The following is a 24,572-nucleotide window of genomic DNA, read 5'->3' on the forward strand; positions in this document are numbered from 1 at the left end:
AAAGAACTCATACTCTTGTATAAACCTCATTAAAACCCCAAAAGTGTCAGTGCTTAAACGTAACATGTTGACTTTACAACAGAACAGATTCATTGGAATTATATTTACTCTCCCGAGTGAGCAAAAATAACTAGCTGAAAGCCAAGCCCCTACTAAGCCACACCTCCAGTCTTCTGATCTGACCCGGTGCATCATAGCTACACTAAATCAGGGTTTCCCAAACTCGGTTCTTGGGCCCCACCTGGTTTCACATTTTGTTTTTTGCCCTAGCACTACATAGCTGATTCAAATAATCAAAGCTTGATAGCGAGTTGGTTGCTTGTTTTTAACCCAACATTCGTTAGAGTTTACCTGGAACGAAAAAGGGTTCTCTTATGAGGACAGCCGAAAGAACCCCTTTGAAACGCTTTTGTCTAAGAGTGTACTACTCACTGGAGAAAACGCTGAAGGCTGTTATTTAACATTCCAAGGCATGTCTTAATTTCAATATTAATGCTTGCTAAATTGATTGGGGTAAAACATTTGCGCTCAGACAAAGCAGGAGACACTGAGCGATAAATCTAGTTTCCAACCATATAATTATGCGTTTTATGTATCAAAGAAATGTCAAGTGAAAGCAAGCAGCAATTAAGCAGAAGATAGGCCTTGATAATAAGTAGTCATTTCATTTTATTGGAGTCACTGAAACTGAGGGAGTTTCCTCAAGGTTTTCTAAGGTCTTCATTGAGCCTTCTGCTATGTTACCAAAAAAGTCCAGTTAGCATAAAATATGACTTGTCCTCAGGGAGGTTGGGAGATATATGTTTACTCCAGACCCATAAGATCACACCATTGTGATGATGAAATCGTTCATTTTTCAAACATTGCAATCAATCCCGCAGCATTTAAAGTCTTTAGCTGATAAATTAAATTCTAATTACAACAGGTTTTTTGCCTGTTTGCGTAGGATGATGCTTAGGGAGATTCATTCTGTTCCAGACTTCTTTATCTCTGTTTGTCTTCTCTGCTGTGGTATCTCAGTGGAGAATGCCCAGGGCCATGTGAGATAAACTGTTAAGATGAAAGAGCATTTATCCCCATTATCAGGAACTGATTTTCCACCCACGGCTAACAGACCTAGCCCTAGTAAACACAAGTCTCCCTGACTTTCCTCCTAATTCTATCTAATTAATTTGTTGTTGTTTTTTGCAGCTAACTACCAAAAGATAATCAATAAGTTACAAAGTTTGTGCATATTAGGTGCAGAACAGATAAGTTCCCCCACCATATGGGTAGGTCAGATGATGACTTGCAGTGAGTATAATTAGGGTAAATTTAATGGAAATATTTGTACATTGTGTGTGGATAGAACTGTAAAGGCATTACTGTAACGGCAGCTCCCCTGGGGTGGAAGGACTCACCCCAGCCCAGCTTTCTGTGCTCCTGTGTAAACCTGTGAGGCAGATGAGAAGCAGAGTGTGTGTCAATATGGTATGTGTGTGTACACACCCTGATGAAGGGGAGTGTACAGCAGCGAGACAGAACACCTTCCAACCTCCTGTATGTTTTTACCAGAGGAATCCTGGCTGACTGCTGCCTGACGGAGACATTCTGCCTGGCCACGTTCTGCTGTTCTGCCATTATTCACCTGGGAGAGACTCACACATGGCAGCCATGGGGAGCCAGGTAAGATACATACTGTAGAGGTCTAAGGACAAATGGCAACATTGGAATAGTGATGAGACTATGAATTGTATTCAGGATTGAGTTTTTGTACAGTACAACTTTCTCCATGACTTTCACTTGCGTCCCTCAACAACCAAATTGTTAAGCTAACCATTGCTGACTCAACATTGTTGTCTCCTCTGCACACGGTGTACAATTTCTTGCGCAAAGGCAGAGAATGTGATTAGGGATTACAAAGTGACTAGGATAATACATCCTCTGTATTGCATCAGAAGGACTATAAAAAAAGGCCTATATAAAGATTTGATCAATCTCTCTTAAATGGATATTGATGAGACTCGGGGGCCTAATATTGCTTGACTCTTTCTGCCAGTCTGAGAGACAACAGAATAGGAATGTGCTGTAAGTGAATTCCTGTTACTGAGCTACTGGTCAGGTGTTGAAGTCCCAGGGTGTGTGTTTGTGTGTGTGTTTGTGTGTGTGTGAGAGAGAGTGTGTGTTCCAAGTAAGGAGGAGCAGGAATTGCTGTAAAAGAACAGGTTGAGACTGGTGTGGACATGAATCATACCTGCTGACAGGTCCACTGAGTTACCAGGTACCACAAAGAGGAAACTGTTCTGACTTTGGCTTATTAAACAGAAAAATGTACGTATACTTCATTTCAGGGAAACAGTCAACTGTCATGTGGCTACTGTACATAAGGAGGTTAGAGGGTTCAGTTCCTTGTAATTTTACACCATAAATCTTATAATTTAAAATAAACGTTATGTCATATATCTTAACCTAAAGCTTTTTGGTGGAAATGACAGCAGTACCATGTTATTTTAGGAAAGGATACAGTACATTTAATTGAGCCAAAAATGGTAAAAGTGGGAATCTGGTATATTCATTTAGGTTTTCTGTAGTTTCCCTGAAGTGCAGCCTAGAAACATCTGGTAGTGTTCAAACACTTCAAACACTTTCTTTGTAAACTTTGTCTTAAATAGACTGAAACAGTAGTACTTTCTCTCAACATTAATATTTTGTGCTTTCTTTGCCTTGAGGACTGAATTCCGTAACCAGCTCTTTTTTTCTTTTTTCTTTTTTTTAAAGAACAGTCCAGACGAGTAATTTCTCATCAATACATTATAATAATCCCGAGTGCAATGGATTTCTTGGGATTTTTTATTTACGTTTAGCAATGTGAATTGTAGTTTCTGTTGGTGTATCACCTCTTAAACCCCACTTTTGCCTCACTACCATCCTTCTTAATGATAAATGAACCCAATGTATCCATCCCGTGTCAAGAGAGCCAGGGCCATTAGTGAGGGTGAATTCGCTAGGCCTGGGTGTTGTGACCAGGGGAGAATGACTGCCCACTCTAATTGAAGCCACGAAGTTCAAGGCAGACCGCGGTACTGCAGGTATTATTTGCAAAAAAACAGGATCCCCATTAGGGAATGAGAAAATGAATGAGAAAATGTCAAACTTCATGGTCAATCTTGGTTTAAATAAAGCATTTTTTTAGACAATCATTGTACCAATAATGTATTCTATTACACCAGATGTATGTCCTTGATTATTTAACCAATTATTTTAAAATTACAAACAGAAGAAGTTATGAGGATAATTTAGTAGCTAATGGCAGCCTGTAGTACCCGGGAGTACCCTGGAGTAACTCAAAGTGCATGCGCATCTTCACCTGACTTCCTTGGCTTCAAATGCGCTATTGAGTCTTCACATAGGAATCAATGGTGTCATGTGATCAATGGCTTTGTCCATTCCTATATTATTCCCAGCCATTGGTTGTGACAGAGCACGCCGCTGTGTTGATGTGAGCCCAAGGGTTGTACTGTACTGTAGCATTGACTGTGGAAAGAGTGATGCTGAGTCTGTGAGTCAGTCACCACAATGTGTGGTTGGATACTCCTCTGCTGTTGGAGGCTGGAGCACAAGCTCCAGTTCCCAGAGAAGACAATCTGAGCTCAGTGGAAAAGGCGACTGTTTAATCCATTTTGAAATGGGAGAAAAATCTATTGTTGGAGCCAAGTTTGGGGAATGTGTCCTGCAAAGACTTTAGAGCAAGTGAGATATATATGGAGAAGGAATGAAAGGAGGATACTCTGCATGCTTCTAGCCAGCCAAAGCAATGAAGCTTACAAGTTTTTTCAGTTAACTCTTGTTGAGGACTATTCAACCCCATCTAGCCAGGGCCCTCTACAGAAACTATAACCTATAGTGTAAAAATTATATACCAAGATGTGATAGCTAACGTTTATCCACTATATTGCTTGTCTATGATAACCCGTTCTGCCTCTAACAATGCATTATGTAATTATTCCCACTGAGGGACCAGACCAAACCAGAGCTGATGGTGTTTTGACAGAGCCTGTAGTGTAGTGAAGATGGAATGCACCCAGCCAGACCAAGACCCAAAGCCCAGACCCAGATTCTAAGAGCTGGTTCTCCTGCTGAGGGCTCCTGCAGCGCTCATCCTATCCACAGCTCTCCCAGGATAAGACACAGGAGCATAGAACAGCAGATGTTCACAGTCCCCCCTAGCCAGTCTCCACTTTGTTCAGTGTCTTAGTAAAACTGTATGTTTCTGGGAGAGATACAAGGAACAGTACAATAGGGTCTGTATTAAAGTTAACTGATGATTTAGGCGGGTATCATGAATGTGCTAATGACTAAGTTTAGTCAGCCAGGTTTTAGCTGTGTAACTGTCTGAGATATTTGAGAATTACCTAGACATTTCCCGCCTTTTCATCTGAGTTGCGATAAACAGCTTTAAGTTAATATTTTGCTTATTAAAGACATACATCTAATAGTCTAACAATGTCTAAGAAAATCCATCAGAAGCTGCTGGAAGCAATTACAGGGCTCTCCAAGCAGAAAAGAATGTGGCAGGCTTTCACCACAGACTTACAGAAGAAGGATACATTTTTCAGGAAAAAAGAAAAGCCAACAAGCTTTGGCTATTAGACTGTGCTGTGGAACTAAACATAACACATAACCTTATTTTCCCATAAGTTACTGCCTCTATCTCCCTATTTAACTGGGAAAACAACAGACATTCAGTATTGTTTTGTGTTTCTCATGCAAAAAATAAATATTGCAACTCATCCCGGCGTTTCTCTGCAAATGATTTATTTGTGCTGGACATTTGAGTCACACTCTATCTGCAGACTTTGTGCTTAGGTTGTCCAAGTTTTAGAGTGAGCCATGGTAGCTAGTCATAGCCTGCAAAGTAAAATCTATTTTGTACATTTAACTCGGAAAGCGTGAAATGTACACCACTCAACTGGTATTAAAAAAACACTTTTGAAAGTGTTAAAGGTCCTGGACAGTCATTCTGAAAAGTACTTTGTCTCCCATGGTTAGCTACCAGGAAGTTGGAAAATACAGGCTGAGTGGGCGGGGAGCTTATATTGATGGCCTCACCTTGACTGACAGCTCATTGAAATGCCTATGTCAAGCAACTTGGATGCAGTGAGCAGTTTTGCAATTAAAAGTAAATAAATATATAATTTCACCTTTATTTAACCAGGTAGGCCAGTTGAGAACAAGTTCTCATTTACAACTGCGACATGGCCAAGATAAAGCAAAATAGAGCAAAGCAGTGAGACACAAACAACACAGAGTTACACATGGGATAAACAAACGTACAGTCAATAACACAATAGAAAAATCTATATACAGTGTGTGCAAATGTAGTAAGATTAGGGAGGTAAGGCAATAAATAGGCCATAGTGGCAAAATAATTACAATTTAGCAATTAAACACTGGAGTGATAGATGTGCAGAAGATGAATGTGCAAGTAGAGATACTGGGGTGCAAAGGAGCAAGAAAATAAATAACAATATGGGGATGAGGTAGTTGGGTGGGCTATTTACAGATTGGCTGTGTACAGGTACAATGATCAGTAAGCTGCTCTGACAGCTGATGCTTAAAGTTAGTGGGGGAGATATAAGTCTCCAGCTTCAGTGATTTTTGCACATCGTTCCAGTCATTGGCAGCAGGGAACTGGAAGGAAAGGCGGCCAAAGGGGGGTTGACATTGGGGGTGACCAGTGAAATATACCTTCTGGAGCGTGTGCTACGGTTGGGTGCTGCTATGGTGACCAGTGAGCTGAGATAAGGTGGGGCTTTACCTAGCAAAGACTTATAGATGACCTGGAGCCAGTGGGTTTGGCGACGAATATGAAGCGAGGGCCAGCCAACGAGAGCATACAGGTCGCAGTGGTGGGTAGTATATGGGGCTTTGGTGACAAAACGGATGGCACTGTGATAGACTACATCCAATTTGCAGAGTAGAATGTTTAAGGCTATTTTGTAAATGACATTGCCAAAGTCAAGGATCGGTAGGATAGTCAGTTTTACAAGGGTATGCTTGGCAGCATGAGTGAAGGATGCTTTGTTGCGAAATAGGAAGCCGATTATAGATATAATTTTGGATTGGAGATGCTTAATGTGAGTCTGGAAGGAGAGTTTACAGTCTAACCAGACACATATGCATTTGTAGTGATCCACATATTCAAAGTCAGAACCGTCCAGTAGTGATGCTAGACGGGCGGGTGGGTGCGGGTAGCGATTGGTTGAAGAGCATGCATTTAGTTTTACTTGCATTTAAGAGCAGTTTGAGGCCACAGAAGGAGTGTTATATGGCATTGAAGCTTGTCTGGAGGTTTGTTAACACAGTGTCCAAAGAAGGGCCAGAAGTATACAGAATGGTGTTGTCTGCGTAGAGGTGGATCAGGGAATCACCAGCAGCAAGAGCGACATCATTGATATGTACAGAGAAAAGAGTTGGCCCGAGAATTGAACCCTGTGGCACCCCCATAGAGACCGCCAGAGGTCCAGACAACAGGTCCTCTAATTTGACACACTGAACTCTATCTGAGAAGTAGATGGTGAACCAGGCGAGGCAGTCATTTGAGAAACCAAGGCTGTTGAGTACGCCGATAAGAATGTGGTGATTGACAGAGTCGAAAGCCTTGGCCAGGTCGATGAAGACGGCTGCACAGTATTGTCTCTTATCGATGGCTGTTATGATATCGTTTAGGACCTTGTGCGTGGCTGAGGTGCACCCATGACCAGCTCTGAAACCAGATTGCATAGCGGAAAAGGTATCATGGGATTCAAAATGTTCGGTGATCTGTTTATTAACTTGGCTTTCGAAGACTTTAGAAAAGCAGGGTAGGATAGATATAGATCTGTAACAGTTTGGGTCTGGAGTGTCTCCCCCTTTGAAGAGGGGGATGACCGCGGCAGCTTTCCAATCTTTAGGGATATCAGACGATACGAAAGAGAGTTTGAACAGGCTACTAGTAGGGGTTACAACAATTGCCACGGGTTAATTTTAGAAAGAGAGGGTCCAGATTGTCTAGCCCGGCTGATTTGTAGGGGTCCAGATGTTGCAGCTCTTTCAGAACATCAGCTATCTGGATTTGGGTGAAGGAGAAATGGGGGAGGCTTGGGCAAGTTGCTGTGGGATTGCAGAGCTGTTGCCCGGGGTAGGGGTAGCCAGGTGGAAAGCATGGCCAGCCGTAGAAAAATACTTCTTGAAATTCTCGATTATCGTAGATTTATCGGTGGTGACAGTGTTTCCTAGCCTCAGTGCAGTGGGCAGCTGGGAAGAGGTGCTCTTATTCTCCATGAACTTTACAGTGTCCTAGAACTTTTTGGACTTTGTGCTACAGGATGCAAATTTATGTTTGAAAAGCTAGCCATTGCTTTCCTAACTGCCTGTGTATATTCGTTCCTGACTTCCCTGAAAAGTTGCATATCGCGGGCGGCTATTCGATGCTAATGCTGTACCCCACAGGATGTTTTAGTGCTGTCGAAGGGGCAGTCAAGTCTGCAGTGAACCAAGGGTTATATCTGTTCTTTGTACTACATTTTTTTGAATGGGGCATGCTTATTTAAGATGGTGAGGAAAGCACTTTTAAAGAATAACCAGGCATCCTTTACTGACGGAATGAGGTCAATATCCTACCAGGATACCTGGGCCAAGTCGATTAGAAAGGGCTGCTCGCTTAAGTGTTTTAGGGAGCGTTTGACAGTGATGAGGGGTGGTCTTTGATCGCGGACACATTACGGATGCAGGCAATGAGGCAGCGATTGCTGAGATCCTGGTTGAAGATATTAGAGGTGTTTTAGAGGGCAGGTTGGTCAGGATGATATCTATGAGGGTGCCCGTGTTTACAGATTTGGGGTTTTACCTAGTAGGTTCCTTGATAATTTGTGTGAGATTGTGCCATCTAGTTTAGAGTGTAGGACGGCCGGGCTGTAAGCATATGCATCACCTAAAAGAACAAATGGGGGCAATTAATTCACATATGATGTCCACGGCACAGCTGGGGGGTCTATAACAATTGGCAACAGTGAGAGACTTATTTCTAAAAAGGTGGATCTTGTAAAGTAGAAGCTCAAACCTTTTGGGCACAGACCTGGATAGCATGACAGAACTCTGCAGGCTATCTCTGCAGTTGATTGCATCTCCAACCCCTTTGGCAGTTCTATCTTGGTGGAAAATGTTGTAGTTGGGATGGAAATTCCTGAATTTTTGGTGGCCTTCCTAAGCCAGGATTCAGACATGGCTAGGACATTAGGGTTGGCGGAGTGTGCTAAAGCAGTGGATAAAACAAACTTAGGGAGGAGGCTTCTGATGTTAACATGCATGAAACCAAGGCCTTTACGGTTACAGAAGTCAACAAATGATAGTGCCTGGGAAATAGGAGTGGAATTGGTGGCTACAGGGCCTGGGTTAACCTCTACATCACCAGAGGAACAGAGGAGGACTAGGATAAGGGTACGGCTAAAGTCTATAAGAACTGGTCGTCTAGTGCGTTGGGGAGAGAGAGTAAAGGGAGCAGATTTCTGGCCGTGGTAGAATAGATTCAGGGCATAATGTACAGACAAGGGTATGGTAGGATATGAGTACAGTGGAGTTAAACCTAGGCGTTGAGTAACGATGAGAGAGGTTTCGTCTCTAGAGGTACCAGTTAAGCCAGGTGAGGTCTGCACATTTGTGGCCTGATGGAGGTCATTTTGCAGGGCTCTGGCAGTGCACCTCCTGGCACAAAGGCGGAGGTAGCGGTCCTGCTGCTGGGTTGTTGCCCTCCTACGGCCTCCTCCACGTCTCCTGATGTACTGGCCTGTCTCCTTGTAGCGCCTCCATGCTCTGGACACTACGCTGACAGACACAGCAAACCTTTTTGCCACAGCTCGCATTGATGTGCCATCCTGGATGAACTGCACTACCTGAGCCACTTGTGTGGGTTGTAGACTCCGTCTCATGCTACCACTAGAGTGAGAGCACCGCCAGCATTCAAAAGTGACCAAAACATCAGCCAGGAAGCATAGGAACTGAGAAGTGGTCTGTGGTCACCACCTGCGGAATCACTCCTTTTTTGGGGGTGTCTTGCTAATTGCCTATAATTTCCACCTTTTGTCTATTCCATTTGCACAACAGCATTTGAAATTTATTGTCAATCAGTGTTGCTTCCTAATTGGACAGTTTGATTTCACAGAAGTGTGATTGACTTGGAGTTACATTGTGTTGTTTAAGTGTTCCCTTTATTTTTTTGAGCAGTGTATATTTAGTTCGTAGATAGATAGTGAGATTAAGATAAATACGAAAAAGACCGGCTATTTACACGGGATAAGACAAAGACAAACACACACGTTCTACTGCTACGCCATCTTGGATCCTAATAAAAACTTACCAAGAAAATCACAGCACTGAAGGATGTGTTGACTTGACAACTGTGTCGGAGTTGTTAATGACCCTTGCTCCACTTTTGTTCCATGCTGGCTGAAGTCCTAGCTAGCCAGTAACAGACACAGATAAAAGGGGAAACATGTAAGTACCTTTGCCATATGGATGAATATGGTAAACCTTTAATCATAGAGTGCATTCGGAATGTAGCCAGACCCCTTGACTTTTTCCACACTTTTTCCACCCATAATGACAAAGCGAAAACATTGTTTTATACATTTTTGCACATTTATTAAACGTAAAGAACAGAAATACCTTATTTACATAAGCATTCAGACCCTTTGCTATGGGACTCGAAATTGAGCTCAGGTGCATCCTGTTTCCATTGATCAACCTTGAGATGTTTTTACAACCTGATTGGAGTCCATCTGTGGTAAATTCAATTGATTGGACATGATTTGGAAAGGCACACACCTGTCTATATAAGGTCTCACAGTTGACTGTGCATGTTAAAGCAAAAACCAAGCCATGATGTCAAAGGAGTTGTCTGTAGAGCTCCGAGACAAGGCACAGATCTGGGGAAGAGTATTACACATTTCTCCAGCATTGAAGGTCCCCAAGAACACAGTGGCCTCCAACATTGTTAAATGGAAGAAGTTTGGAACCACCAAGACTCTTCGTAGAGCTGGCCACACGGCCAAACTTGAGCAACCGGGGGAGAAGGGCCTTGGTCAGGGAAATGACCAAGAACCCGATGGTCACTCTGAATGAGCTCCAGAGTTCCTCCGTGGAGATGGGAGAACCTTCCAGAAGGACAACCATCTCTGCAGCACTCCACCAATCAGGTCTTTATGGTAGAGTAGCCAGACGGAAGCCACTCCTCAGTGAAAGGCACATGACAGCCCACTTGCAGTTTGCCAAAAGGCACCTAACGGACTCTCAGACCATGAGAAACAAGATTCTCTGGTCTGATGAAACCAAGATTGAACTTTTTGGCCTGAATGCCAAGCGTCACGTCTGGAGGACACCTGGCAAAATCCCTACTGTGAAACATGGTGGTGGCAGCATCATGCTGTGGGCATGTTTTTCAGGGACTGGGATACTTGTCAGGATCGAGGGACCGATGAATGGAGCAAAGTACAAAGAGATCCTTGATGAAAACCTGCTCCAGAGAGCACTCAGGACCTCAGGCTGGGGCAATGGTTCACCTTCCAACAGGACAACAACCCTAAGCACACAGCCAAGATAACTTAGGATTTGCTTCAGGACAAGTCCCTGAATGTCCTGAAGTGGCCCAGCCAGAGCCCGGACTTGAACTCGAATGAACATCTCTTGAGAAACTTGAAAATAGCTGTGCAGCAACGCTCCCCATCCAACCTGACAGAGCTTGACAGTATTTGCAGAGAAGAATGGGAGAAACTCCCCAAATACAGGTGTGCCAAGCTTGTAGCGTCATACCCAAGACTCAAGACTGTAATCGCTGCCAAAGGTGCTTCAACAAAGTACTGAGTAAAGGGTCTGAATACTTATGTAAATTCAGTTGTTGTTTTTTTATAAATGTGCAAACATTTCTAAAAAACTGTTTTTGCTTCGTCATTATGGGGTTTTGTATGTAGATCGATGTGGGAAAAAAAACTAAACGTGGAAAAAGTCAAGGGGTCTGAATACTTTCCGAATGCACTTTATTTGCTGACACCCTACAGTAAAATGTTGGCACCAGTAGAGTAGCCATCTAGCTATATAAACCGCACCCCTCCGCAAACATGCCTTCTCTGATGTTGGTTACAAGGATGTTACTTATAGAAATTAGGTTAGAGAATATCATGTTACCTTTGGCAAATTAAATTTAGAGTAAAGGTGACATCACGTTGTCCCCTTAATAATGAATCCAAGTTTTTGACATAGGGGAGGGAACCAGTAACTTTATGATCAAACTTTATCTATGTAGAAGCAACAATAACTTTTCATATTTTGGTCATCATACTTTAATCTGGTTTCCTTCAAATATCATCCAATTTCACAAAAAAACTGATTTTGACACTGGATGACCTTTGAAAGCATATGCAAAGCCCAATGTGATAGAAACCACTATGTAGCACTAATATGAAAATAAAGGCATTTATATTTGTCTATAAAAATGTAATGTGCAATTGTGTTCAATTAAAATATGACTTTGTTGTGAACAAAGTTAACATGAACACCAGGAATGACATTAACTATGTTAAAGCCTCACCCCTAATAAGCCACGCCCCATGAATATAACCTATAGATTACATTATTCCATCTGCTTGGTCAACCCAGAATGAAAACTAAATTGATGGTTTAATTAACCTATGCTTGTTGGGTTTTTCACACAACCTTCCACATTATGCTGGCTTGCAAAGTGATGTGTAATTCCTATTGAAATTCAGCCAGAGTGCCAATATCCAACCTTGAGCATTTTTAATCACCCACAACCTGCATTCAGAATGACTGCCAGGGTTGGGAAAACTGCAATATTAGACTACCTAAAGCGTCTAAATTGGAACAACCATTTCAGTAACTAGTAACATATTGGATTAGTTTAGAAAATGTATTTCATTTATATTTGAGAAACATAAGATTAAGTAATCAATCAATGAACATGCAAGAACCTAGATATTGAAACAAACAATTCTTAAATTCATCCTGCAATAGAGCATGCTGGTAAATATGATAATGATGGGAGTGGTTTTGGTTCAAATCTGGTTATTTTGTCAACACTGGGGTTATTTTACACCAATGAATGTTAATTCAGCATTTACAGAGTTCTTATGTTTAGAGTGAAGGACCTCAAACGCAGGCCTTATGAAATATGTATTATAGTGTGTTAAAGGTTCCGAACAGTTGTCACGTTCCTGACCTATTTCTGTTAGTTTGTTGTATGTGTTAGTTGGTCAGGACGTGAGTTTGGGTGGGCATTCTATGTTTTCTGTTTCTATGTTGGTTTATGGGTTGCCTGGTATGGCTCTTAATTAGAGGCAGTTGTTTGGCGTTCCTCTAATTAAGAGTCATATTTAGGTAGGTTGTCTCACAGTGTTCGTTGTGGGTGGTTGTCTCCTGTGTCAGTGTTTGTCGCACCATACGGGACTGTTCGGTTTGTTTGTTCATCGTCATTTATGTGTAGGCTATTTTCCCTGTTCGTGCGTTCTTAGTGTTTATGTGAGTTCGTCGTCCAGGTCTGTCTACACCGTTTGTTATTTTGTTTAGTCAAGATAATTTCGTTTTCGTGTTTTCGTGTTTTCGTTAATAAATCATGTCTTCAAACTCCGCTGCATTTTGGTTCAATCCCTGCTCCTCCTCTTCTGATGAAGAGGAAGAGGAAAACCGTTACAACAGTCATTCTGATTCTCACGTAAAATAGCCTTTGAGTGACTAAAATATCACACATAATATTTGTTTCGGATAGAATTGCTCAACATTTGAGTACTTTGTCTCTCACTACCAGGAAGTTTGAAAAGACAGACTGAGTGGGTGGGGAGATAAATTAATGAGCTCGCCTTACTTTGATAGAATTTAGAGTTGGATAAATGTAGATAAACTTGAATCTTTCGCAAGGACTTATACAGGATACTACCATCAACATCAAAACCTTCATTCCAAATCACAATTCCATACCTAAAACCTTGATTTTGGGCAAAATGATCTGATTGGACTATTACCACCAAGGATCATCAAGAAAAAAAACTTAGAACAAACCAAAACCTGCAGAAGAAACACATTGGAACCTGGAAATACCATCCTACACAAAACTGAGTGAGTAATGTTCAGTCTGAACTTACTTCTGAAGCCCAAAATTAAAAGACAATAATCTCTAGGTAATTTTGATATATATAGCTAAATAAATATGGCCATTAAGCTACAAAGCCACTAGAAATTAAACAGACTGAAATTAGCACTGAAATGTGAAGTGAGAGGTGTGAAAACCCTTGAGCATGACAATGGCAAGATAGTTTCACAGCCCCCTCCATCTGTGCAGAGATATCCTCCTCAGAATCTCAAAAATACTGCCCAGGACAACTTTGTTTGGACGTCGTAAAGGACCATTCGCCAAAACTGAAAAGATATAGCTAGCTAACAACCTCCTTTTCCACGTGGAAAAGATGGTGAACAGAGACTTGTTAGCTACGTTAGCTACGTTAGCTAGCTAGCTGGGATTTTCTACAAGGAATCTGCCTCCCGAAAAAAGTTTCTCCCAAGTGTGTGTAACACCTACTCCCGTTGCCTGCTGCACTGCTGCTTGGATTCCACCTGGTGATCTGTTCACCATCTGCCCTGGCCTGTCTCCCCCTGTCTGGTACAGGTACCCCCACCACACTCCCTCCTCTCTCCTGAGCTTTCGCTCTCCTCCAGAACACACACACTGTTGGGGTAAGTGACTTTGAACTTACAATGACTAGCCCCAAGTCGTTATATTTTTCTCTTGTGCTTTATGCTATTTGCCTCATGACTCCTGCGTGCTTTGTTGACTATGAATTTGCTTGTTTACTCAACCGTGGTACGGACTATGTTTGTTCCCACACTCGGGACTCTGACTCTCTATTGGTTACACAGACTCTTGGCCTCCCATCCTATTCTAACCACATCTCGCCAGCTTTGTATTCATGTTACCTGATGAAATTGCTGTACATTATGATCTTGTTGCCTTCTAATGCACATTCAAATGTTCTAAATCAACACTGCAGAGCTCTCCCTGTCCTCTGCCGTGCCCTGATTGTATTACTGCTGCTTATATCTGGGATTGTGCATGTACACCCTGGCCCATCTACTAGCCCCAATTCTTATTTGTGCTCTGATATCTGCTTCACTGACTTCTGCTCTCTTCAAAGCCTTGGTTTTCTGCATATTAACAATAGAAGCTTATTACCTAAATTTGATAAATTGAAAGTGTGGGTTCACAGCTCCAATCCAGATGTGTTGGTCATTACTGAGATGTGGTTAAGAAAGAGTGTTTTGAATACTGATGTTAACCTTTCTGGTTATAACCTTTTTCGGCAAGACAGATCTTCCAAAGGTGGTAGAGTGGCAATCTTTACCAAGGATCACCTTCAGTGCTCGATTGTCTCTACCAAGTCTGTCGCCAAACAATTCGATTTGCTGGTTTTACGCATTCAACTTTCAAATAACTCTTTGTTGACTGTTGCCAGGTGTTATTGGCCACCATCAGCACCGGCCTGTACCCTAAATGCCCTAAGCTCTCTCCTGGCCCTTTACACTAAGTCTGAATTTGTCCTGCTAGGCGAACAAAACAGTGACATGCTTAAACCACCTGACCAAGTCCTAAAGCAATGGGACTCCTTAAATCTTTCTCAGAAAAGGCAACTCTCCTTGATGTTATCCTTACAAATAATCCTGATAGGTATCAGTCTGGTGTTTTCTGTAATGACCTTAGTGATCACTGTTTTACAGCCTGTGTTTGTAATGGCTGCTCAGTGAAACAACCTGTCCTGATTTGTCATGGCCTGATTTGACATGGCCTCTGTAAATTGGTGTATAATCAGCTTGACCTCCTCCGTCGAAGACGCTTTAACCTTCTTTTTTGATATTTTCAGTTGTATCGTTAACAAATATGCGCCCATAAAGAAAATTCAAATTAAAAACTGGTTCAGCTCCTGGTTCGACCGTGATCTGGCAGAGTTACTCCACCTCAAGAATTCCATTTAGCAAATTGCTCGGCACACGCATACTCAGGCTGACTGGCTCTTGTTCAGACAAATTAGAAATAAGTGCACTCAGGCTATCCAGAAGGCCAAAGTTCGTTACTTTAAGGAGCAGTTTTCTCTCTGTGGGTCTAACCCCAAGAAGTTCTGAAAAACAGTTAAAGACCTGGAGAATAAACCCTCCTCCTCACAGCTGCCCATGTCCCTTAATGTTGATGATGTGGTTGTAACTGACAAGGAGAACGTGGCTGAGCTCTTTAATCACCAGTTCATTAAGTCAGGATTACTATTTGACTCTGCCATGCCTCCATGCCCGTCCAACATTTCCTAATCTCCCACCCCATCTTGTGCGACTATCCCCAATGCTCCTCCCTCTTTTTCCCCTGCCCGCTACAAAGTTACAACGGGTCACTGAGTCTGAGGTGCTAAAGTAGCTTGTTTAACTTGATCCCCAAAAAACATCTGGGTCAGATGGTTTAGACCCTTTCTTCTTTAAGGTTGCTGTCCCTATGATCGCCAAGCCTATCTCTGACCTTTTTAACCTGTATCTCCTCTCTGGGGAGGTTTCCATTGCTTGGAAGGCAGCCACAGTGCATCCTTTATTAACAGGGAGAGAGCAAGCTGATCCTAAATGTTGTAGGCCAATTTCTATATGCCCTGTTTATCAAAAGTGTTAAAAAAAACTTGTCAATAATCAACTGACTGGCATTCTTGACGTCTATAATATTAGCTCAGGTACGCAATCGGGTTTCCGCTCAGGTTATGGATGCGTTACTGCAACCTTAATGGTCCTCAATGATGTCACCATTGCCCTTGATTCTAAGCGATGTTGTCCTGATGTTTTTATTGACTTTGCCAAAGCTTTTGAAACGGTAGACCATTCCATTGTTGTGGGCCTGCTAAGGAGTATTGGTGTCTCTGGGGGGTATTTGGCCTGGTTTGCTACCTACTTCTCTCAAAGAGTGCACTGTATGAAGTTAGAACATCTGCTGTCTCAGACACTGCCTATCAACAAGGGAATGCCCCAAGGCTTGATCCTAGGTCCCACGCTCTTCTCAATTGACATCAACAACAGAGCTCAAGCAGTAGGAAGCTCTCTCATCTATTTATATGCGGATGATACCGTCTTATACTCAGCTGGCCCCTCCCTGGATGTTGTGTTAAATGCTCTACACACAAGCTTTCTCTGCCCTTAACCTTGTTCTGAACACCTCCAAAACAAAGGTCATGTGGTTTGGTAAGAAGAATGCCCCTCTCCCCACAGGTGTGATTACTACCTCTGAGAGCTTAGAGCTTGAGGTAGTCACCTCATACAAGTACTTGGGAGTATGGCAAGATGGTACACTGTCCTTCTCTCAGCACATATCAAAGCTGCAGGCTAAGGTTAAATCTACACTTGGTTCCCTTTATCGTAATCATTCCACTTACACCGCAGCTGCCAAACTAACCCTGATTCAGATGACAATCCTACCCATGCTAGACTACGGAGACGTAATTTATAGATCGGCAGGTGAGGGTGCTATCGAGCGGCTAGATGTTCTTTACCATTCGGCCATCAGATTTGCCACCAATGCTCCTTATAGGACACATCACTGCACTCTATACTTCTCTGTAAACTGGTCATCTCTGTATACCCATCGCAAGACCCACTGGTTGATGCTTATTTGTAAAACCCTCCTAGGCCTCTCTCCCCCCTATCTGAGATCTCTACTGTAGCCCTCATCCTCCACATACAACACCTGTTCTGCCAGTCACATTCTTTTAAAGGTCCCCAAAGCATACACATCCCTGGGTCGCTCCTCTTTTCAGTTCACTGCAGCTTGCGACTGGAACGAGTTGCAACAAACACTCAAACTGGACCGTTTCATCTCCATCTCTTCATTCAAAGACTCAATCATGGACACTTTCTGACAGTTGTGGCTGCTTCGTGTGATCTATTGTTGTCTCTACCTTCTTGCCCTTTGTGCTGTTGTCTGTGCCCAATAATGTTTGTACCATGTTTTGTGCTGCTACCATTTTGTGCTGCTGCCATGTTGTGTTGCTACCATGTTGTTGTCATGTTGTGTTGCTACCATGCTGTCTTTTCATGCGTTGCTGCCAAGCTATTTAGTTGTCTTAGGTCTCTTTTTATGTAGTGTTGTGGTGTCTCTCTTGTCGTGATGTGTGTTTTGTCCTATATTTTTATTCTTAATCCCAGCCCCCATCCCCGTAGGAGGCCTTTTGCCTTTTGGTAGACCGTCATTGTAAATAAGAATTTGTTCTTAACTGACTTGCCTTGTTAAATAAAGGTCAAGCAGCGTGGTTGCAGACAGCAGTATTGCAGTAAAATCACCTCAAGCTAATTTGGTAATACACAAAGCTACTCAAACATTTAAATTGCATGAATGTTGCTATTTTCATTTTATATATACATCTCCCGTTTGTCATGTCTGTTGTGATGCGGTTCACAGCAGCACTGATAATGTTTTGAATGACCCTTCCCCCCTTTTGTTCCGTGCTGGCTGAAGACCTAGCTAGCAAGTAACTAGCAAAAACCAGACACAGATGAAAGGGGAAACATGTAAGTATCTTTACCATAGATGAATAATGTAAACTTTTAAATATATTTGCTGACACCCCAACTTTATGATCTTACGTCGATCTGGTTTCATCCAAATATCACCCTACTCCATGAAAAACATGATTTTGACTGTTCATGACCTTTTAAATAAATGTACTTTAATTTTAAATGGATGAATACAACAACCATGTCTCACAAAAGCAGTCATGGGTGGTAACTACAATTCACTCGAATGGCAATGTGTTAATTTAACACTGTTCCAGTGTCTATACAAATCCTCACTTTCAGTGTTGATCTAATACTGGAGAATTTGCTGTGCACACTCAGACTCACACATATACTTGATGTTTTTTTTACACTGGAGAATTTGCTTTTCACTGTAAATAAACAGCACACCTCCAAGTATTTTCCCATCTAGGTTCTTAAAAACATACCTCACTGTGTCAATTCAGATCATGGCTGCTGTTGAATGGCTAGAGCTTGTGTGAGAGAGAGCAGAGAAAAAGCTGCATGGAATCTGATGCCACAGTGCTGGCAGGCAGGGCCGTAGCCATGGAGACAATCAAGCTGTAGTATAGCTGCCCTATACTCAAAGGAAAAGCATAACTTCCAGGTCAATGCCTCTTATAGCCCCTCACAGCCAACTATATGTTATCCAAGCTAATCAGAATGCAGTCCAAAGGTTGTTTACATTAAGGGCATCTTGTGCTGTGGCACACACATGGCTTTCCAGTTCCACTCGCTTGAAACTCAACCACAGCTACTCAAATGAAAAACCCGAAGCAAAGGTAAAGAGGATAGTAGATGTTATCTTCGTTGCTATTCTTTTGTTTGTATTGTTGATAGATTAGAGGAGGGTTCATCATTTATTGTAGTAGAACACTGCTGCAGAGGGAAATGCATTTATATGTTTATTTATTTGATCCATCAACCCTGTGTGTTTCAGCAGTGAGCCCTTGGGGGAGATCATCTTACTGATAGGCCAGCAGAGTAATTAAAATCTTGAACCTTTGCCATGGTTACCGTGTGCACACAGAACTGTCCGTGGGGACAGTGGAGTAAGGTAGAATTTAACAGGAGTGATAATGTTCTCTCAGAATGATGCAGATTGTGTTCAGTGCAGTGCAGTTCGTGCTGGATTCATCCCTCAAGTTAACGTTGTGTATCTTGGGTGGTTGAACGTACTTGGGTGGTTGAGTATACAGTCCTATGTGGCTCAGTTGGTAGAGCATGGTGCTTACACCACCAGGGTTGTGGGATTGATTCCCATGGGGGACCAGTATGAAAAATGTATGCACTCACTACTGTAAGTTGCTCTGTATATGAGTATCTTCTAAATTACTTAAATGAATATACACAAAAAATTGAGGACTTTGTAAAGGGTGATGGTTCTATGTGCAACCATAATGACACAAAGAACCATTTAAGCTCTTACTTACAGTTCGCAAAATGATTATTTGCTCTTTTAGTGATAATTAAATTGTAAGTAGCGGCGGCGTTTTGTGCAACCATGAGTGAGAGTGTCATTCCAGTTTATCTAATGTGTTGTGTTATGCCACTACATATATTAGATGACGTTGGCCAGTGATGGTGTCTTGTGAAAGATGACCAATTTGGTCAGTGGTTCTCAAATCTCTCCTTAAGGACACCCAGCTGTTTCAAAGGTAGCTCACTTGATTTAACTTGTCAATGAACACAGCAATAACACCTATGGAATGTAATGATTGACCAGAATAAAAAAGTCTGCATGGTTCTTCAAAAGGATCTACAAAGAACCTTTCAGATTGAGAAAGGTTCCATAAAGAACCATAAAAAAGGTTTCTAAAAGCCACAAAAATAGTTGTAACCATAGCGGAAGGTTTTTTGGTGCTATATAAAACCTTTTTTAATGGGTCTTTATAGAACCTTGGGAAAGGGTTCTTTATAGAACCTTCAAATAAGGGTTCCGCTAAATCTATAAAATCATGTTTTTCATTAAGTTGATATTTACAAGCCGCAGAACCCCTATCTGATTCTATTATTATTAGATGTTTTAATCTGTAGATAAATATTCTATACGACCTTATAATAAGTCTGTGGGGAAAAAAATCCTATCCCTAACGCATGCTTTCACTTCGATTACATCTGCGTTTTCTCACATCTGATTTGCTAACACATCAACACATCAATGAAGAAGTCCTCCTTTCCCCTAGATCTTCTCCCATTGTATGGCCTCTTGCAATTGCACATTTATTTCACCATGATCTCATGAGGAGCTTTTATTGAGCAGTGTATTCTTCATGTATCTTTTGTGATGATGTATGGTTGTGATGCAGCGATGCAGCAGAGGCTTGGAGACTGACCCCATCTGTGTGCAGCCTGATCCCCAAGGTTCCCCCATACTCCCCCGTCTTTGTTTGCTTGCCTTTTGTCTTATGGGGTGGAGAGGGGAGAGAGGGGAGCGACAGGGGAGTGTCAGGGCCAAGAGCACAGTCCCAGCCCTTTAATGGATGCCGCGTCCATGAAATAACCCAGTGCAAGTGACGCTACTCCAGCCCGTTACACGCTTCCATGAACATACGGCTACGGCTGGGTCAGGGGCAGAGGGAGGGAGAGGCACCACACTAACTAGGTGGCTGTGTTTTGTTTGGAGGCAGAGTTTCATCCATGTGCCAGTGACATGCAGTAGAGTGTTTAACCGTTCAGTGGGTGTTACATCTCTCCTCTCCGTTGGACAGGACCACCCTGGACCATAGCATGTGAGTAGTGCTTGTTATGCAAGGGCTAAATGTTGTGGAAAGTTGTTGTAATGAATGATTCTAGCTATTTATTCTGAGCTGCTTGAACATGTCATATATAGGCATAGCTTCTTGAGCTTCTTGACATGGTGATCCATTATCTGGACATGTGCAGTAAAAGTTCATTTGTAATTGTGTTGTATGAATCCTTAAGATTTGTATTTCTAGTTTGAGGTTTTTGAAGGACATAAGATTTGAAGGACATAACAACATTTTGATTAATGAAGCATATTTATGGACCTTGTTAAGCCATTTTTTGAAAATAGGGAATAATATGGCTCGTTTTGAGAATATGGCCTGTACCTGAAATCTTGCATTTTAGAAGTGTATTATGTTCAGAAATCTTCAATATGAATCTATCTGTTTAGTTGGAATCATGTGGACTAGTTAAATTGTTCAACAACCAGACCAAAGCAAGTAAATTATGGATGGATCTGTGTGAATCCAGTCCATATGACACATCCCATATCTGACACACCCATGTGCTTTAGACTCTTGGATCCATCAGGCCTCAGTGCTTTCTCTGTTCCATCCCTTATCTTCTACTCCAAGAAGGTTTTTCTAAGCCACAATTTCTTATGTTTGACTTTCCCAGCACCACCAAGGAAGTAGCCCTGAGCTACTAATGGACTTATTTAGCATGGATGAATATTCATCTGTTTGGAAGAATTGTTCTATATTATGGTAGTCATCAGAGCAAATGGTAAATACTCATATATACAAGACAATTACTTCTAAGTAAATATTTCTGAGTGTAAATTACGTAAGAGGTTTATAACTTTTCATTCACTTATGAATATTCAAAGAATTCAGGATTTGATGAAGCTGTATTTGCTGCTACATTGAAAAAAAATGAAGGTTCTTGAAATGGTTCTTCCTCAGTTCTTAAGGTTCCTTCAAGAACTCTTGCCCGAATAAGCACCTTTGAGTTACGTGTGGGATTCTTCACATGGCATCTGGTTCTTCAGAATTCTGAAAGGTTCTTCAAATGAATGGAAGCATGCAGATGTGTCCCTTTCATAGCACACAGGAAATTGGCCAGTGTTAACTAGTGTTTGTTTGTCAGTGTAACATTTCTAGTGTTGATTCAAGAGTTAAATTAGCACTGTAATGAGTTAAGTTTAACACTCAGTGGTGTAGAATAACCCCAGTGTTGGTATTAAGGTACAGTAGTCTAGTATCTTAATCTTCCCAACCCTGGCAGTCATTCTGAATGCAGGTTGCGGGTGATTTTTCTTCTGAAAATATTTAATATCCCCACTCAGGCTGGATTCCAATAGGAATTACACATCGCTTTGCAAACCAGCATAAGGCCTGATGTGGGCAGTAATCTATGAGTTACAGGCCACTCTATAGAGTAAAAGAAGGCCCTCAACTGAAGGCCTTGTATTAAATAATTACATTTTTATGACAAAATTATACATGAAGGCTATAGCTATGTCAATGAATAAATGCATCAATCATGTCTCTGTCACTAGCAAACACAGTCATAGGTGGTACTGGTAACTCTACAATTCACTCTAAAGGCACCCTGGGAAATATGTAAATAAGGTTTAAAACCCTAAAGCAGGGCTATTCAATTCCTGTCCTGGAGGGCTGAAACATTTCTGGTTTTGGAATTTTTGTATGGTTCTTTCAAGAACAGTCCAATTTATGATTCTTCCAAGACTCCAAAATAGTTTCCCTGTGGTATTGCTCTCAAGAACCTTATTTGGTTCCAACTTGCACCTTTATTTTTAAGAGTGTAGCCTAATGTTTAACCTAATTCATCCCAGTCTCAGTTTCGACGCTATATACTTCAGTCAAGTACAACACTGTCAGATGTAGACTACAAATTGACGGAACAGAAGTTGACTGTTTATGGTATTATTATGTTGTTGAGGGAAGTTTATTAAAAAGTGTTAATAGTTCAAAACCATCATGCTTTTGTTTCTTTTGTTTTTCTCTCAGAAAATCATAAATGTAGCTTTGTGCGTCAGCCTGGATTTAGGATCAGGTTGGATTTCATGTGGGTGAGGTGGAGACAGTTTCTTAACCACAGTCCAGACATGTCCTTTTGGAGTGGTTCAAAATGTAACAAAATCAAACCGTTTCCACTCAATCTTTATTTCAGCTCCAAATGGGTGTGATATTGGACTTGACCTTCTGCTGCTAAACCAGTTGTTACCAGTAAAAAAATGTTTTGTCCCCAAATAACCTAACTGCTGAGGAAACAACACTGCTGCATCAATCATGATGGAATTTCTAAAAAGTTGAGTGGAAAATGCTATTATGGACCAATCCCGTATACTCTGGAGCTTTACCTGGAAACTATACAGAGGCAACTATACAGAAGCTATAGTATAAGAGTTATTTCAATGCAGTATTTCTATAGTGTAGAAATATATTGTCATTTGTGTGTCAGATGGGTACAGGGTTGGTGTCTTTTAGAGTTGGCACATGTGGTATTATAATGAGGGGTGGGACATACTTCTGTCAAGCGAAGTGAGAATAATCAATCACGGCTTTGTGTGTGTACAGGATATGTGTTACAGTCATGAGTTGTTTGCATATCCTTTGTCCGATCTTTTTGAATGAGGGCAATGTATACATGTTAAAATGCTGTTTTATTTTAATATTTAACACACTACATTTCACAAATTTTTCATTGGAAGCTCCTGTCAAGCTAAAATGTGAAGAGAGGGGCAGGCAACCCAGATTTACTAAACGTCAACTTGAACACCTCTGTTATGAATCCTTTGTATAAACCTTCCATCAGTAACACTCCTCAAGCCTCTCAATGTCAAGTCGTCAGCTTAAGAACAGAAAGACCCTTCACAAGTCCAGTTGCCTTGTGCGAAGAGAGTCTTTGTAAACAAATTGCTTTGCCTTTTCAAAACATTTGACCAGTCATCACAGTAAGAAGAGGAAAGCTTGCGGGTGAGGAGAGGAGAGCAGGAGGAGAGTGACAGGCAGCCATGGGCCCCAGTAGGAGACAAGCAGGCTTTGATCTGGGAGAGAGAGAGAGCTGAGCTGGAGGACTTGCCATGAAAGGATTAGAGTGCTGTTTGGCACAAGAGCCAAGATGCACTGTCAAGTTGTTGCACACCACCATGGCAACCAAAGCCTTACACCTCCCCGCCAACTCTCCTCAATGCCATCCCTACTCATGCATTTAAAAATGATCTTATGTCTTGAAGAAAATGCTCATACTGTCCTCGCAAGCTAAATCCCTGTAGATATGTAACTGTAGCATATGAACAATGAAATTGTATGATGAACAATAATGCATCTAAATAGCTATGTACACATATATTACATGTATCAAGTCTCTTATTGCAAATCAATATTTATTTTTTATTTTATTTAACTTTATTGCACTAGGCTCGCCACCTTTATTGAACTAGGCTCGCCAACAAATTACGATTTACAATGACGACCTACCCCGGCCGACACTGGGCCAATTGTGCGCCACCCTATGGGACTCCCAATCACGACCGGATGTGATACAGCCTGGATTCGAACCAGGGTGGCACACTGAGATGCAGTGCATTAGACCGCTCCAATATCAATGTACAGGCCAGCTCAGCTGTGCCACCTCCACCTCCCCATCCCCAAATCCCCCCATCCCCATGTCCCCATATCCACACTCCCCGATATCCCTCTTATCCCATACATGGCAATTTCCTAATTACCATTATAAAACAGGTAGTTTGGCTTCTGGATACTGATTGGCTGAAAGTCGTGGTATATCAAGACAATATACCATGGGTATGTCGTAAAATGACTTGTTTACTGTTCTAAATATGTTGGTAACTAGTTTATAATAGCAATAAGGCACTTTGCGGGTTTGTGGTATATGGCCAATATACCACAGCTAAGGGCTGTATCCAGGCATTCCATGTTGCGTTGTGCATAAGAACAGCCCTTGGTCGTGGTACATTGGCCATATACCACACGTCGTCGGGCCTTATTGCTTAAATCAGGGATGTCTCCTTGGCAGCCAGCCCCCTCAGTCTCCACCACCAGGTTTGATTGACATCCTCCCTATGGAGGAGGGGGATTATTTACATCCCAAAGTCTCCAGGGACCAAGTTAATGATTCCAGCCAACAACACAACACAAAGAGGAAAAGCCTGAGAAGTCTCTGCAGTCTGCTGGAGTTATTTGGATTGCACTCTTTATGAGGAGGATTAGAGAAGAGAGAGGGGC

The 24,572-nt window shown here is 41.8% G+C and overlaps 1 protein-coding gene across 2 annotated transcripts in view; it reads left to right on the top strand.

Moving 5' to 3' along the window:
• Positions 1-1,583: 1,583 nt before the first annotated feature.
• Positions 1,584-24,572, top strand: part of LOC129816207 (E3 ubiquitin-protein ligase Midline-1) — a 72,758-nt gene continuing 49,769 nt past the window's right edge. The window contains exon 1 of one of the 2 annotated variants that reach the window (XM_055870445.1): positions 1,584-1,665. The gene's annotated coding sequence lies outside the window, so the exon portion shown is untranslated. Of the gene's footprint in view, positions 1,666-20,133; positions 20,343-24,572 lie in introns of those variants that run through there. The other variant, XM_055870443.1, reaches the window with a different exon arrangement.

The sequence above is a fragment of the Salvelinus fontinalis genome, chromosome 19 (genome assembly GCF_029448725.1).
Source record: "Salvelinus fontinalis isolate EN_2023a chromosome 19, ASM2944872v1, whole genome shotgun sequence".
Classification (NCBI taxonomy): Eukaryota; Metazoa; Chordata; class Actinopteri; order Salmoniformes; family Salmonidae; genus Salvelinus; species Salvelinus fontinalis.